This window comes from Protopterus annectens, chromosome 7.part0 (assembly GCF_019279795.1).
Source record: "Protopterus annectens isolate FY-2018-M chromosome 7.part0, PAN1.0, whole genome shotgun sequence".
NCBI classification, from domain to species: domain Eukaryota; kingdom Metazoa; phylum Chordata; order Ceratodontiformes; family Protopteridae; genus Protopterus; species Protopterus annectens.
This window is the reverse complement of record NC_056739.1, coordinates 1437069369-1437084247: the sequence shown is the minus strand read 5'-3', so window position 1 is coordinate 1437084247 and position 14879 is coordinate 1437069369.

Sequence of the window (14879 nt, the reverse complement as noted above, 5' to 3'; positions counted from 1 at the left end):
GCTCTTTAGGGGGTGAGAGGGGGGTAAAGTTAGCACTGAATCTATCTGCCAGGATGTTGGCAATATCAGTTGGGTCTGTATATTTAGTGTCATTGTGCTGTAAATCAGAGCAGATCTGAGTGTTGCCATTCAGATTCTTGACATAGCTATATAATGCTTTGTGGTTGTCTTCAGAATCAGTGGTGATTTTGTTTTCGTAACTAGCTTTGGAGGATTTCATCAGGGATCACAGCTTCTTACTGAGGCTGACCAGGGAGCTCCTCCACTCATGGGATTTTACTCTCTTTTGCAAGAGTTTCTTCCTTCTGTTGTACAGTTTGTTTATGGCAGGGGACCACCAGATTGACTTCCTTTTATTGGAGGATCGCGTCTTGGTTCTGTTTGGGATAGTACGATCCATGCACTCATGTAAGTGCTTATAAAGTGTAATTGTGTAGGGTTCAGTAGTTGTAACTGTATTGTCCATCTGCATGGGTGTCATGAAGTTCACCACTTCTGTCTTAAGAAACATGAAGTTGGCTTTGGAGAAACCTTTTACCATAGTTTCCTTAATGGGGGGGGTGAAGGCAGGATGCAGATATCTAGGGTAATTAGCTTATGGTCGGATCGGACCAATGAGGCATTGACTTCAGGTATGGAACACCGGTCACTCATATTGGTAATGACTAGATCTAGGATATTGTTGCCCCTGGTGGGGGTGTGGATAAGTTAATCCAGGGCATTGGAGTTTATGAATTCCAGAAAGTGTTGAGTGAAGGAGCTGGTACATGAGTAGTTTTCCCAGTTAGTTGTGGGATAGTTGAAATCACCCATTATTAGGGTTTTTGGTTAAACCCCAATAATTTCCAGTACATCAAGAAAAGAGGAGTGGAAATCCTGGGTCATGGTGGGTGATCTGTAGCAAGCTACAATTTGGATTACAGTTTTGCCCAGAGTTAGTTGCACTTGGATAACCTCGGCTGCATTATGTTGAGCAACTAGCCTGGAGGTGTGGATATCCTTAATGAATATGGATACACCTTTGCCTTTGGTGTTCTGGTCCAGGTTACATGGCCGAAAAGTGTGGTATGAGTTATAGCCTGGTAGTGCAGGCGTGCTCTCTGGAGCCTTGAACCAGGTCTCAGTCACTGCACAGATATCAATGTTCTCCATTTTAAGGAGTGCCTTGAGTGAGTGCATTTTGAGATTTAGACGTCTGGCATTGAGTAGCATCACCCTTAGTTTTTGCTTGCCTTTTCCTGTTACGGTGGTGAATTTGTCATTTGAACCTTGCCTAAAAAAGGCACTATAGGGGCGGCAAGAACCTTAGCCAGTATTTGGAATCCCAGGGGTGACAGGTGCAGGCCATCTCTGGCAAAGCATCGTGGTCTGTCGACCATATCATCCCAGGCAGACAGATACTGGATCCCTTTAGAATGGCACCAGAAGCATAGCCAATTGTTGAAGTCAATCATTTTGTCCTTGTACTGCGGCATCATTCTGGGTGATGGCAGAATGCTACTCAGGGCTAGGGTCATACCTACCTGGGCTACAAGATTGGAGAGCTCTTCCATGTCTCTTTTCATGTAGTCCAGGGAGGTACGTCTCAGGTCGTTCACACCAAGATGGACAATGACAGAGTCATATCTGTACTTGTTGTAGAGTGACCTGAGTGCGTGGGTTATGTGGCAGATCCAGGCACCCGACAGGCAGCTGACAGTAACCTTCTCCTTGTTTAGCCTTGTGAGTTGGACATCAGTGTGCCTGACTATAGAGTCACCTATGACTAGTGTGTCGGGTACGTTGTTTTGCCTTTTTGGCTGTGGTTGAGTGGCACACTGAGTCTGTGGGTTATGTGTCATTTGAGTTGTGTTGGGGGGTGGAGGTTGCTTGCATTTCTGCTTTGGAGGTCTCTGTTGCTTGAGCAGATTAGTATTGAGAGCCTCCGTGAATGTTTTTGTGTTTCTATGTGTGGATTTTGGTGGTGTAGATTTAGTGAGACTATGTGATGAGTGTGGTGTGGTGCAAGTGTTTACCTTCTCCTCTTGACTGTCAAGTTCAGTCTTGATTGGGGAGAGCTTTACCTCCAGTTTGGCTAGATAAGTGCATCTCTCACAGGTTGTAGTGTTGGGTGGTAGGAGGAGAGGGGTGTCTGTGTACATGAGACAATTTCTACATTGCCCCAAGATGCCCAGATTCATCAGATAGACAGGAAAGAACACTGGGAGCTGACCCTTGGACATGCCTGAATAAAAAAACTATTTTTCTCTAGATAAGTGAGGAAAGTGAGTACAAGAGGTGTTTTTCTCTAAGCAAGTGAGGAAAGTAAGTACCAAAACTGTTTTCCTCTAGGTAATGAGGAAGGCTGAGTGCTGTAGTAATTAGTAGGTTATTTAGTGCTTACAAGTTCTGAGCAAGTGCTGATCACAAATAAGCAAATTCAAGTGCTAAAAGTAAGAATCTGTATCTGGACTAAACTAATTACAGGAAAGGGGGGAAACAAGTGCAAATGTGGGCTTTTAAATCAGAAAGTTGAGAGAGATGGAAAAACTGCCCAAATACCAATAACTACAATTTCTGGGCCAGAACCACTCCGACTTCCCATACACATCAGGCATAGCACCTCACTGACCCTCTTCAAGAAAAATCTTGATGAGTGGAAGGGAAATAGATAGAGGCACTGGTAACTAACATCAGGCAGCATGATGCCAGGGATATCTATAGGCCAGGCTTGTAAAGGCTCCAGGGCCATTAGCCTAGTACACACCTATGAGCCTATGAACCTATGAACATATATTAACACACACAGGCACATGCACAAAAACACTGTAACACACACACACACACACACACACACACACACACACACACACACACACACACACACACACAGTACCTACAGATGATCACTTTCACAGACACACACAACCATACATCCTTACCCATGCAAACCTACCCAGTCCCCTAACTAACCCACCTCCTATGACCTACCAGGTAGACGTACACTTTAACATGCACTTACACATGCAGACTCATACATACACACAAGCACACACATCCTAACTCTGCCTGTCTACTAAATTCCCTGACATGCATCTCTACCATGATGGGTGAAAACTAGCTTTTGGCCATGGTCATTAACTCTAGCAGCCATGATCAGCTATGTTAATTTACACACTTAGTGATTCTTTTTTGCTTGATTTTTAAACACCTTTATTGAATTATCACTTGTGACATAGGCAAATTTACATTTATACAAAACTAATCAAACTGTATTAAACAATTAACATTAACAAACATTATGCTTCAAATATATTGCTATATATCATATAACCTAAGTTACATTACATAAATTATTGAATTCCTTCCCCTTTTTTAAACAAGAAACATCTTTATTAAACCATCACTTATGAGATAAGCAATCATGCATTTACATAAATGAAAACAAACCACCATAACACAATCTTAGTTGCAAATATTATACATCATTTATAATGTACCCAATTATTCTACATAGCTCATACCTTCGTTTAAATCTCATTCTTCCACTGTACGCATTATTCCTACCCTTTTCTAAAGATCTCAGTTCAATGCTTCTAATATAGTTGCTTTAGATTTAAATTTCCATTTTCTAGTAATTGCTTTTTTGGCAGTCACCATAATTAGACACAGCAAGACCTTACCATGTCTAGACAATTCCAATTCTGTATCACAGCTCAGAAAAATCACCTCCTTTGTCAGACCAATCCACTCACCCAGCATCTCTGACAGTGCATCCCGCAGGGAATCGTTAAAGTCCACCAGCCCATCACACTCCCAGAGAATATGTCCCCAAGTACCTATTTCGTCCCTGTCAAACCTCCAACATTTGCTGCCTACCCGAGGAAATATTCTCTGGAGTCTACTTGATGTATAAAATATCTATGTAAACATTTCCAAGCAAAAATTCTAAATCTTCCAGATTTTGTTGCATATTTGGGAGACATAACTATACATATATATATATATATATATATATATATATATATATATATATATATATATATATCTATATGGGTCTACTTTAAAAGCCCGAAACGCTACTTCGCCGACACAAAAATCACCGACGCCAGATAACCGACAACGCAAAACACCGAACACCATAACACCGACACACCGAACGTAAACAACACACCACACTACATAACATACCCACTAGCCCTAACCCAAACCCTAACCCTAAGGTCCGACACTATTGCACACTCACCCTACCTGCACCCTAACCCTAACTCACTTAACCCACCCCTAACCCCAAGGTCCGACACTATCGCACACTTCACCTACCTGCACCCTAACCCTAACTCACTTAACCCACCCCTAGCCCAAGGTCCGACACTATCGCACACTTCACCTACCTGCACCCTAACCCTAACTCACGTAACCCGTCCCTAAACTACAGTCCCTCACTATCACACACTTACCTTACACGAACCCTAACTCCGACACTTACACACACTCTCACCTTTCCCACAGCCTAACCCGAAATCCCACAATATCGCACACTTACCTCACCGCTCCTAACGCCGTCACTGTCGCACACTTACCGAGTCGCGATCGCACATTACCCTTGTCGGTCTTTCCGCTGTCGGCAAATCACCCTGTCGGTAAACTTACCTGTCGGTCGTTTGGTCTTCGTTTTCCGCGTGTCGGGGAATCGTCGGTTCGGTCTTTAGAAGTAGACCCATATATATATATATATCCTCACATTGTTTCTTTGTGAATTGTTTAAACAATCTCCCTTACCAACTCTTTCTAACCTTCTCGGATTGATTATTATATTTACCATGCAATATTTTATATGCTCTACTACTTATTCCATTTTTAATGGCAGCTTCTCGTCTAGATTTTACTAAAGCTCTATCAGTACTGGTCTTTCATTTAGGACCCCCCCCCCCCATTTTTTTCTCTCTGCCTATACTCTGATATCGATCCTTAATAGGGAAAGCAATCTCTAAACTGCAGTCCAAACAAATGCTGCGTGATTCTTTGAGTTGTTTGGTTGTGTAAACACATTACTGCAAGAAGTTCTGAAGGAGAACATTAGCATAGGACTTTCTCTCTCTCAGAATACCTCATTAGCATTTAGCATGACTACAGAAGTTCAGGCGACCCAGTGCGTTGCTGCACATCTTCCTGTAACAGAAGGCATGCATTTGCACATAATCTTTACATGCCAGTAAACAATTCTCTCCCACTTTGAACAGACAATCCCAAACTCAGTGTGAAGAAGGCATAGGTCCACCTCTGGCTATAGCTTCACTTAAATGAAAGACAAATCCTCTTCTATATATAACAGTTAGAATTAAGTAATAAAAACCTAGGTGCAAATCAGAAAATAAATTACTCAGATAAAACTGAAATTTACAACTGACAATTGACAACAGTAGTCAAGTAAGGGCAAAAATGATGTCAGTCACTCTGCTGATACACAAGAGAAAAAAATCCAAGGTAGAGTGAATCCAGGAAAAATATACACAGGTAATGATGAATAATGCTAAAAGGCAGATGGACAGATCAGCTGAAATTATAACACAGACAGTGGAAAGACACCAAATAACACAACAGTTTATGTAAATAAACTTAATTAGAGAGAGGCTAACAGGCCAATTAGCCAGCCATTGTCATTTTATCTGTCAATCTCTGGAAAATTTAAAAAGTGTAGTATCCATGGGTAGGATTATGTAAAGAAAAAATGGTAAATGAATTGGGGTAGTAATCATGCTAAGCTAATGCAATGCAATGTAAAAAAAGGCTCTGTCAAAGGTCAATGACTTGCTGATGCTGTATAGCAAAAGAGGGGTATCTGAACATGCTGATGATATCCTTCCCCACTTACAAGGTACTATTAAGGTGATATCTTGAATGTTTGTGTAGTTTAGAACGCTATAAAGAAAATGAACTGTAAAATATATACCAGATTCACAAACAGAAACACAAACAGAAATGCACACACACACACACACACACACACACACACACACACACACACACACACACACACACACACACACACACACACACACACACACACACACACAGACACACACACACACACACACACACACACACATATGCATACATTTTAATGGCATCTGATTCACTGTGAAATATTTACATTAAACTATAGTCTGGGTGCATAATCAAGAGTTTATTTACACTTTTGGTGCATCATCAGCATCAAAGATTTAAAACCCTACAACCTTACATATTTACAGTGCTCATTAAAAAACAGTTTTCATGTAAAACCGGACAGCTTTTTTCAGTGTGAGATTGAGCGAATGTGGTGTGTGTGTGTGTGTGTGTGTGTGTGCGTGTGTGTGTGTGTGTGTGTGTGTGTGTGTGTGTGTGTGTGTGTGTGTGTGTGTGTGTCTGTGCATATGTTTGAGTGCACTTTATCACTAAACTTTGCTGCTAGAATCATCAAACATTTATTACCACTCTACTTATGTGACCAGTTAAACAGCTCGATGTAATTAAAGGACAAGAAAGGAGTCTTCACACACTGTAGATATAAAACACAAAAAATACTCCAAAACATGCACTAACAGCCTAAATCACCAACATTGAAATGAAAGTTAACAACTTTAAAGTAACAAATAAATAAATAAATAAATAAAGTTCAAGCAACAGAGAAAAAAATGTAATAAAAGACAAACAACTGTTAGTCATAAAAATTAAATTATTGCCTAAAGGAACCCAAATCTCACAACCTACACAATTAAAAAAAGCATAACTCAAACTATACATATATTCATTTCCCTTATTAAATAAATGGAGTAATACCAAAATACTAAAGAGCAATTCATAAGGAATAATGAAACAGTGACAACTCTAGCTTGACTAAGTTTTTCTTATTGTTTTTACTAACTGGTTTGTCTGTTTGACCTTTTTATTTTTTGGTTTGGATGTTAATTGGTGTTGCGTCTGTGTTGGTACACAGATAAATGAGTCTTTGTGGGGTCTGTTTAAGCAGCTTTATTCTATATAAGCACATCACTGTAGAGGCTTATTGACTATGACTAAGTAACTTATATACAAACTAACTATTGCGATCATACATGCTCACTCTCTGGCTGCTTCTACAAAAATGGCACTAGAGATTGCACGTGTCTGAAATTTATACATGCACCCACAGCCTTGCATGCTTCTTAATGACATAGCACACACACATTACCCTCTGATCTACATCCTCCTTCTTTGAGAAATAGATCATCCAATTTGTCATGAGATTATTTAGCATGCAGAAATCACAGATAATTTAAAGACATGCATTATATAATACTAAGTAAACAGATATATACAATCAAGTCCATATTGTTGTGTATTTCACCCTAGGCTTAAAAACTCATCTATATCATGTGACATAAAATTTGGATTTAGATTTAGCAATTGGGACAGTCTCTGCAAAATGGCTGACCTGTGGAATGTTCAAATTACTCTCTGGAATAGAATCAGACTTTTGAACACATTCTGGTTTGGAAACAATGTCTGACTCATTCTTTGATTTAGAGTTTGCATCACAGATACAATGCTGTGATTGCAATGATGATCATTCTGGTACAAGAAGAAGAAGATGTCTGCAATTCCTCCTATACTCCACACCCTTGTAGCTTACTAAATAGGATCTCGGCTTGGTACAGATGCCTGCAATCTGTCCTATTCGATCAAAACCTTTTGTTGTCTGGATTTGTAACATCTGTCCTTCCCTGAATGAATGAAGTAATCTTCTTGATTTGTCATAACTAGATTTCTGGATATTACGCTTCTTAAACAACTGAGCTTTAATGGTTTTATTGTTATTAGAATTAGGCATCAATAAACTGGATGAAATAGGTAGCGTATTTCTAGTTTGTCTGGAAAGTAGGATTTGAGCAGGTGAGCCAAGAATATCATCAAGAGGAATGTTTGTGAGATTAAGTAGATTCAAGAATGCATCGGTATTGTCACACTTTGACTTCTCAAGTAATTGCTTTGCAATCTGATACAGCTCATTCAGCTAGACCATTGGAATGCAGATTTTCAGGACTACTAGTGACATGTACAAAGTCCCATTCTCTTACAAATTTCTGAAACAACTGGCGAGTAAAATGAGTACCATTGTCAAAATAAAGTTTGTGTGGACTACCATGAGCTGAGAATTGACATTTTAACTTAGTGATAACAGCTGTTGAGGTTACGTTTGGTAGCAGATCAATTTCAAACCAATTCGAGTAAGATTCTACCAAAAAACAAATAGTGTTGATTGTTCCACTCAAAGATATCATTTGTTACAGTAGACCAAGATAGTTCAGGTACTGGATTTAGCTGAAGCAGTTCTCTTTGCAAATGCACTCTACTACTGTTGCATACTGAACAAGAAGAAAGAACTCTAGCAATGTCCTTTGATAATGAAGACCAAAAGTCTAGTTCTCTTGCTCTTCTCTTAGTGGATAACAAACCTGGGTGACCTCGATGCAAAATCTGAACATATTCTTGCTGTAAGGAAGCAGGGCCAACAATGTTAGGACCTTTGTAAATAATGCCATCTTCCATCAACAATTCATCTCTGTAAGAAAAATATGATTGCACTTCAAGTGATAAACTAGATTGCCTTGATGGCCATCCGACATTGATGTAGTGATTAAGCTTTTAAGAAAAAGGATCAGACGTAGTCTGATCTCTCAACTTATCAAATCTTGTAGTGGAAAAATTATGCACTGACATTAAATCGAAGTAAAACGTTTCAGCATCAAGCTGTTCTGTGGAATTTCTAGGTGATCTGGATAAGGTATCAGCCAGATAGAGCAATTTACATTAGTGTAGACCATTTTGAAATTGTACTTTTGCAACTTGAGCATCATTCTTTGTAATCTCGCTGGAGCGGAAAGCATAGGCTTCTTTAGAATGGTAACAAGAGGCTGATGATCAGTTTCAATCTCGATGTCTCAGCCATAAATATAATCATGAAACTTGGAACATACAAAAACTATTGTCTAAAGCTCTTTCTCGATTTGAGCATAATGCATCTCAGTTTGAGTAAATGTCATAGATCCATAGGCTACTGGTCTGCCCTCTTGAAGAATGACTGCACCTAGACCAAATTTTAAAGCATCACAGGAAAGAACAAATGGTTTATTCATATCATAGTACTTTAATGTAGGTGGGGTGGCAATTTTCTGCTTAGGGTCATCAAACATCTTCTGATGATGTTCTAACCATGACCATACAACATTTTTGCATGTTAGCTCTCTCAGAGGTGCTGTCAACTCACTGAAATCTGGCATAAATTTGCCAAGTTTACCATGCCCAGAAAATGCTGTAAACATTGCACAGTGTCCTGTGCTGACATCTCTAGAATTGCTGTTTGTTTGGTAGGGTCAGATCTTAAGCCTGTACTTGTGAACAAATGTCCTATGTAGAATACTTCTGGAAGTCTGAATTTGCACTTCAGAGGATTGAGCTTCAAATTTTCTTCACATGCTCTGTCTAGAACTTTCTTAAGGTTTCTGTCATGCTCTGCTTCACCATTGCCTCCAGCTAATAGATCATCTACTATTATGGCACAAGGATAACCTGAAAACATGTGTTCCATTGCATGCTGCATGCTGAAAGACTTCACTTGCAGAATTTATTCCAAATGGCATCCTTAGGAATCTGAGGACAAAAAGTAGTTAGAAATGAGGATTTGTGATCAGATATCACTTGCCAAAATGAACTCTTTACATCCAAAACAAACAAATACAGTGGCATCCAGTATTAGAGCTGTGACTTCTTCAACTGTATGCATTGGATGATATTGCCTTTTTAATGCTTTGTTCAATGCATTAGATGATATGGTCTTTTTAATGCTTTTTTCAATTCTCTAGGATCAATGCATATTCTGATTTAGTCTGAGCCTTTCTTATGAAGGGCTACCATGGACAACACCCATTCAGTTGGTTCTGTGACTAGACAAATCACACCTTGTTGTACCATCTTGTCTAACTGAGCTTTGACTTTATTTTGCATTGCTACTGGAACATTTCTTGCTGGTCTGACTACTGGAGTGACCCCATGATCCAACTACATGGAATACACAACTGGAGGTTTGCCCAACTTGTCATCAAAACATCAGCATACTCTGAGAAAATGGCTTCAGAAAAACTTGAACTTGGAAATGTACTTACATGATGAACTTATCTGGCAAAAGAAAGCTGATTAATTCTCAAACCATCTGCAGGACCTAGTAAAGATCACACTGGTCATTGGACTATGTAGAATAATAAGTTGTAACAGTTCTCAGCCAAATAACATGAAAGTATTACAAAACCTTCTGTCTGAATTTCTTCACCTCCATAAGCAACAAGTCTCGCACTGCTGGTCACATTGAGTTGCTTGTTGATTCTCACATTTGCAAATGTGTCTGCTGATATAACATTGCATATTAACTCAGTGTCTACTTTCAGCTCTGGGGCTTTTCCATTAATCTGGACTGTATTAAACACTTCACTCCTTGTTAATAAGTTTACGGCATCAACTCTTTCTCCAAGTACTGAGACACCATCTACATAGAAAGCTGACTGTTTCATTTCTACTTGATCAACTTGCTTTTTTGTGCGACCTTTCTTTACAACTGAGTAAGGCTTGCTTGATTTGCAAAACTTTTGGAAATGGTTCCATTTTTTGCACTTGTTGCATTGCTGACAAAATGCTAAACCCTTCTCTCTTTTAGATTCATGATTTGCACCACAATTCCGAAAGTTAGCAATACAGCTAGATATGGGTTTTGCTGACTCACGTTGGTGCTGCACTGAGCTGGTGGGGGAGCTTACACTTTTTCTAGAATTTTCTGGAAAGCTAAGAACCTTCTTTGGAAACCCTGTGGCTACACCTTTCTTAGGTCTGTTTCCATTTGCCAAGCACAACATACTATCTATGTTTGCTCTGGAGCTCATCGAAACCACACTTTTGTCACTCATAAGAATACTAGCATGCCTTTCTGTCACCTCATGGATCTGACAAGTCTCTATTGCTTTACTCGATGCCAGATCACTGTCATGAAGCAAAATCTTTCTCACTGCAAAACTATTAATACCACACACGTCTGTCTTTTATCAGCTCATCTTTCACATCACCAAACTGACACATTTTACCTTTGTTCCTCAAGTCAGTTATATAAGCTGCAAACTTTTCTCTTGGTTTCTGATCTCTTGTGTAAAACAAATGCCTCTCTAATGTAATGTTTGTCTGGGGATTAAACTTTTCTCTGGACTTGTGCCTCAAACACTCGGGGTCTTCCCTTAATTCAGTTTGCACAACAATATGGTGGGCTGCACTTTCACCTTCGTACACTGCTGGTGCATACACAAATGAACGTTCTCTCTCTATGGCCTCAGATCCTGCTAAATTTAACAAAATGAATGCCCTGGTACATGGATCTCTGTGCACAAGCTGTTTGTATGAAAATATCATACTCTTGTTCAAATATTCTCCAGTTGTCTGCAATATTCTAATCAAATACAAGTGAGTGAGGTTTTTGAAATCCATCTGCCATATTAACACATACCAGTGAAGGGTCTTGCAAATACATACAAATGCACACAAACACACACACAGACACACACACAGACACACACACACACACACACACACACACACACACACACACACACACACACACACACACACACACACACACACACACACATGCATAAGTAATTGGCCTAAACACAACTTGTTCAATGCTTTTGTACTGTTGTACTTGTACTTTGTCTCTTTGAGCTTATCAAAATTGTGTGAATAGACAACCTCATAGTGCTTTCAAATAACTGCACTTTGCGAAATAAACTTCCAAGGCTTCTCGATGCTTTATTGCACTTTGCAAAATAACTTTTTAGATTTCTCGATGCTTCACAAAATTTTACGGAATAACTTTTCAAACTTTATGATACTTTATGGAGCTTTGCAGAATAATTTCTCGGACTTTTGCGATGCTTTCTAAAATCTTCGATTGATAAAAGCAGAGATACTGAAATCACTTACTTTCAGAATTGGTAAAGGTAAAAATGCTAAAGTAGTCACTTGGAATTTTATCGATAAAGCTAGGCATGCTACAGTTATGCACCATCATTTGTCAAAATCATCACTTTAAGAAACATTTGAGAACTTTATGATGCAACTGAGCAATTCATGAGCACTATAATACTCTTGTAATCTTTTCGAAGAAACACCTTTTGTCAATGCAAGAAACATATCAAGCAACTGTACAATGCGAATAAATCGACTTCTGTTGCCCAAATTCAATCTCTTTTGAAGTATTTATACCTTGCATCAACCACATGCAGTACACTGAAATGTCCCCAAAATGGTGGTACCTTGCTAGGCAACTCCTTACAGTACAAGAAGCATTTCGTAAGGGCGGCACTTTGCAAATAGACATACCCAGCACAAGAAACTTTCTTCAGATAACTATGCTTTGATTGGATTTTTACAAGGTAGTTGCACTTTGCACACAGTGAACTCTTTGAAATACATGCACAGTAATAAGCTCACACTTTAAGCACTTTTACACACTCTGAGATACTTCAAATAACTTTAATTATGCCCTTGATACAGTACAAAGCCATAGTTATGCCCAAACACAGCACTTTGCCCAAACACAAGCAGTTGCCTCATTTTATTTTTGCTTACTGTGCCATTTTCTCTTTTCTTATTATGTTCTTGTTGCTTGTTTAAGCCCTTTTTATGTGGAACATGCCTCTCATGTGCTTGTTTTACTCTAAACATGCCCAGTTCTGCATTAAACACACCTTTTCTGCCTTAAGCATGCTTGTTTTGCACTCTAGAGCCAATCACCTTGTCAAATACTTTTATCTTAAAAGATTTTCTTTTGTTAATAAACTTTTTTGTACTTTCCATTTGCCTGATAATGCAGTTTGTGCCCTTGTAATGCCCTTTTTTGCCTCTTTTTGCATTGAGTAAATAATTCTTATTATTTTTCATTAATTTTAATTCTTTCTGGTTGAGTTTGTACTGTTTCCTCTTGGTTTTACCTCCGCTGTCATCTTTACATCTCATGGCTCCTAATGTTCTTCTCTTTTCCATCCCAGGTCTGATACCATGTCGCTTTTGTGTTGGTACACAAACAAACAAGTTTTCATGGGTTGTGTTTTAGCAGCTTTATTCTGTACAAACACATCACTGAAAGGTTTATTGACTATGACTTATGTAACTTATATACAAACTAACTACTGTGATCATACATGCTCACTCACTGGCTGCATCTACAAAATGGCACTAGGGATTGCGCATGTCTGGAATTTATACATACACGCACAGCCTTGCATGCTTCTTAAAGACATAGCACAAACACACATGTTTAGTCTGATCTACAGTTAGGATATTTTGCAGACACCGTAATGGTTATGGACATCAGCTGGGTTATAGATCCTGTCTTTCTAAAGTATAGCCAAACATTCCACTTATGGTCTGTTGACAAGGTCATAAGAAGGCTGAAACATACATGCCCAGAGCTAGTGAGATTTGGCTTTATTGACTTAAATGTATCCATAAAGTCTTAAAAATAAAAAGTAAAAAGCCATGGACATCCATAAGGCATGTTGCAAAACATTTGATGTCCTTAACGTGTCATTTCCATATATCCCACAGGCCTCTCTTACTGGAGGTTTAAGATATCACACGGTGAACACTCTAGCTTGGCTAGGTATTTTCTTGTTATTTTTACTAATTGATTTGTTTGTGTGATATTTTTACTCTTTGGTTTGGATACTTCAAACATCAATTAGAAAACTTGTCCTGAGACTACTAATTCACAGAAACCTGCATAAGCTTTATCATGTCCTATGTGGCAGACAACACATATAATTTAAATAAATAGAACAATGTGCCCCCAAAAAAACAAAAAGTGAAACGAATGGATGAGTGGAATATATAGGGTGTATGGATCATGTGATACTGCAACTTTATTAAGGAGACTTGATTTTGAACTTGTTCCTTTAACCTACAGAATGACATATATCATGTATAACACCACACGATACAATGTACTCCATAATTAATAGTAAGAAGTAATTGTTTATGTCTGTGTGTTAGTGTGTGTGTGTGTGTGTGTGTGTGTGTGTGTGTGTGTGTGTGTGTGTGTGTGTGTGTGTGTGTGTGTGTGTGTTTGTGTGTGTGTATCTACAGATATATATCCCTGATAATTACATACTTACACTAACTCTGAGATCATATTCTTCTTCTTCCTCTTCTTTCGGCTGCTCCCGTTAGGGGTCGCCACAGCAGATCAACTGTTTCCATTTCTTCCTGTCCTCTGCATCTTGCTCTGTCACACCAACCACCTGCATGTCCTCTCTCACCACATCCATAAACCTTATCTTAGGCCTTCCTCTTTTCCTGTTACCGGGCAGCTTCATCCTTAGCATCTGTTTCCCAATATACTCTGCATCCCTCCTCAGCACATGTCCAAACCAACGTAATCTTGCCTCTCCAGCTTTGTCTCCAAACCTTATTCTTAAAAATCTGTACCAACACTCTTTTTTCTCCATTCCTCAGGCATCCTCTCACTTTCCAAGATTTCATTAAACAATCTAGTTAAAAATTCCACTGCCATTTCACCTAAACACCTCCATGCTTCCACAGGTATGTCATCTGGACCAACAGCCTTTCCGTTCTTCAACCTCTTCATATCTATCATTACTTCCTCCTTGCTAATCCACTGCACTTCATGATTCACTATCCGCACATCATCCAACCTTCTCTCCCTCTCATTCTATTCATTCATCAGCCCCTCAAAGCACTCTTTCCATCTGCTCAACACACTCTCCTCGCTTGTGAGTACGTTTCCCTCATTATCCTTTATCACTCTTACCTGCTGCACATCT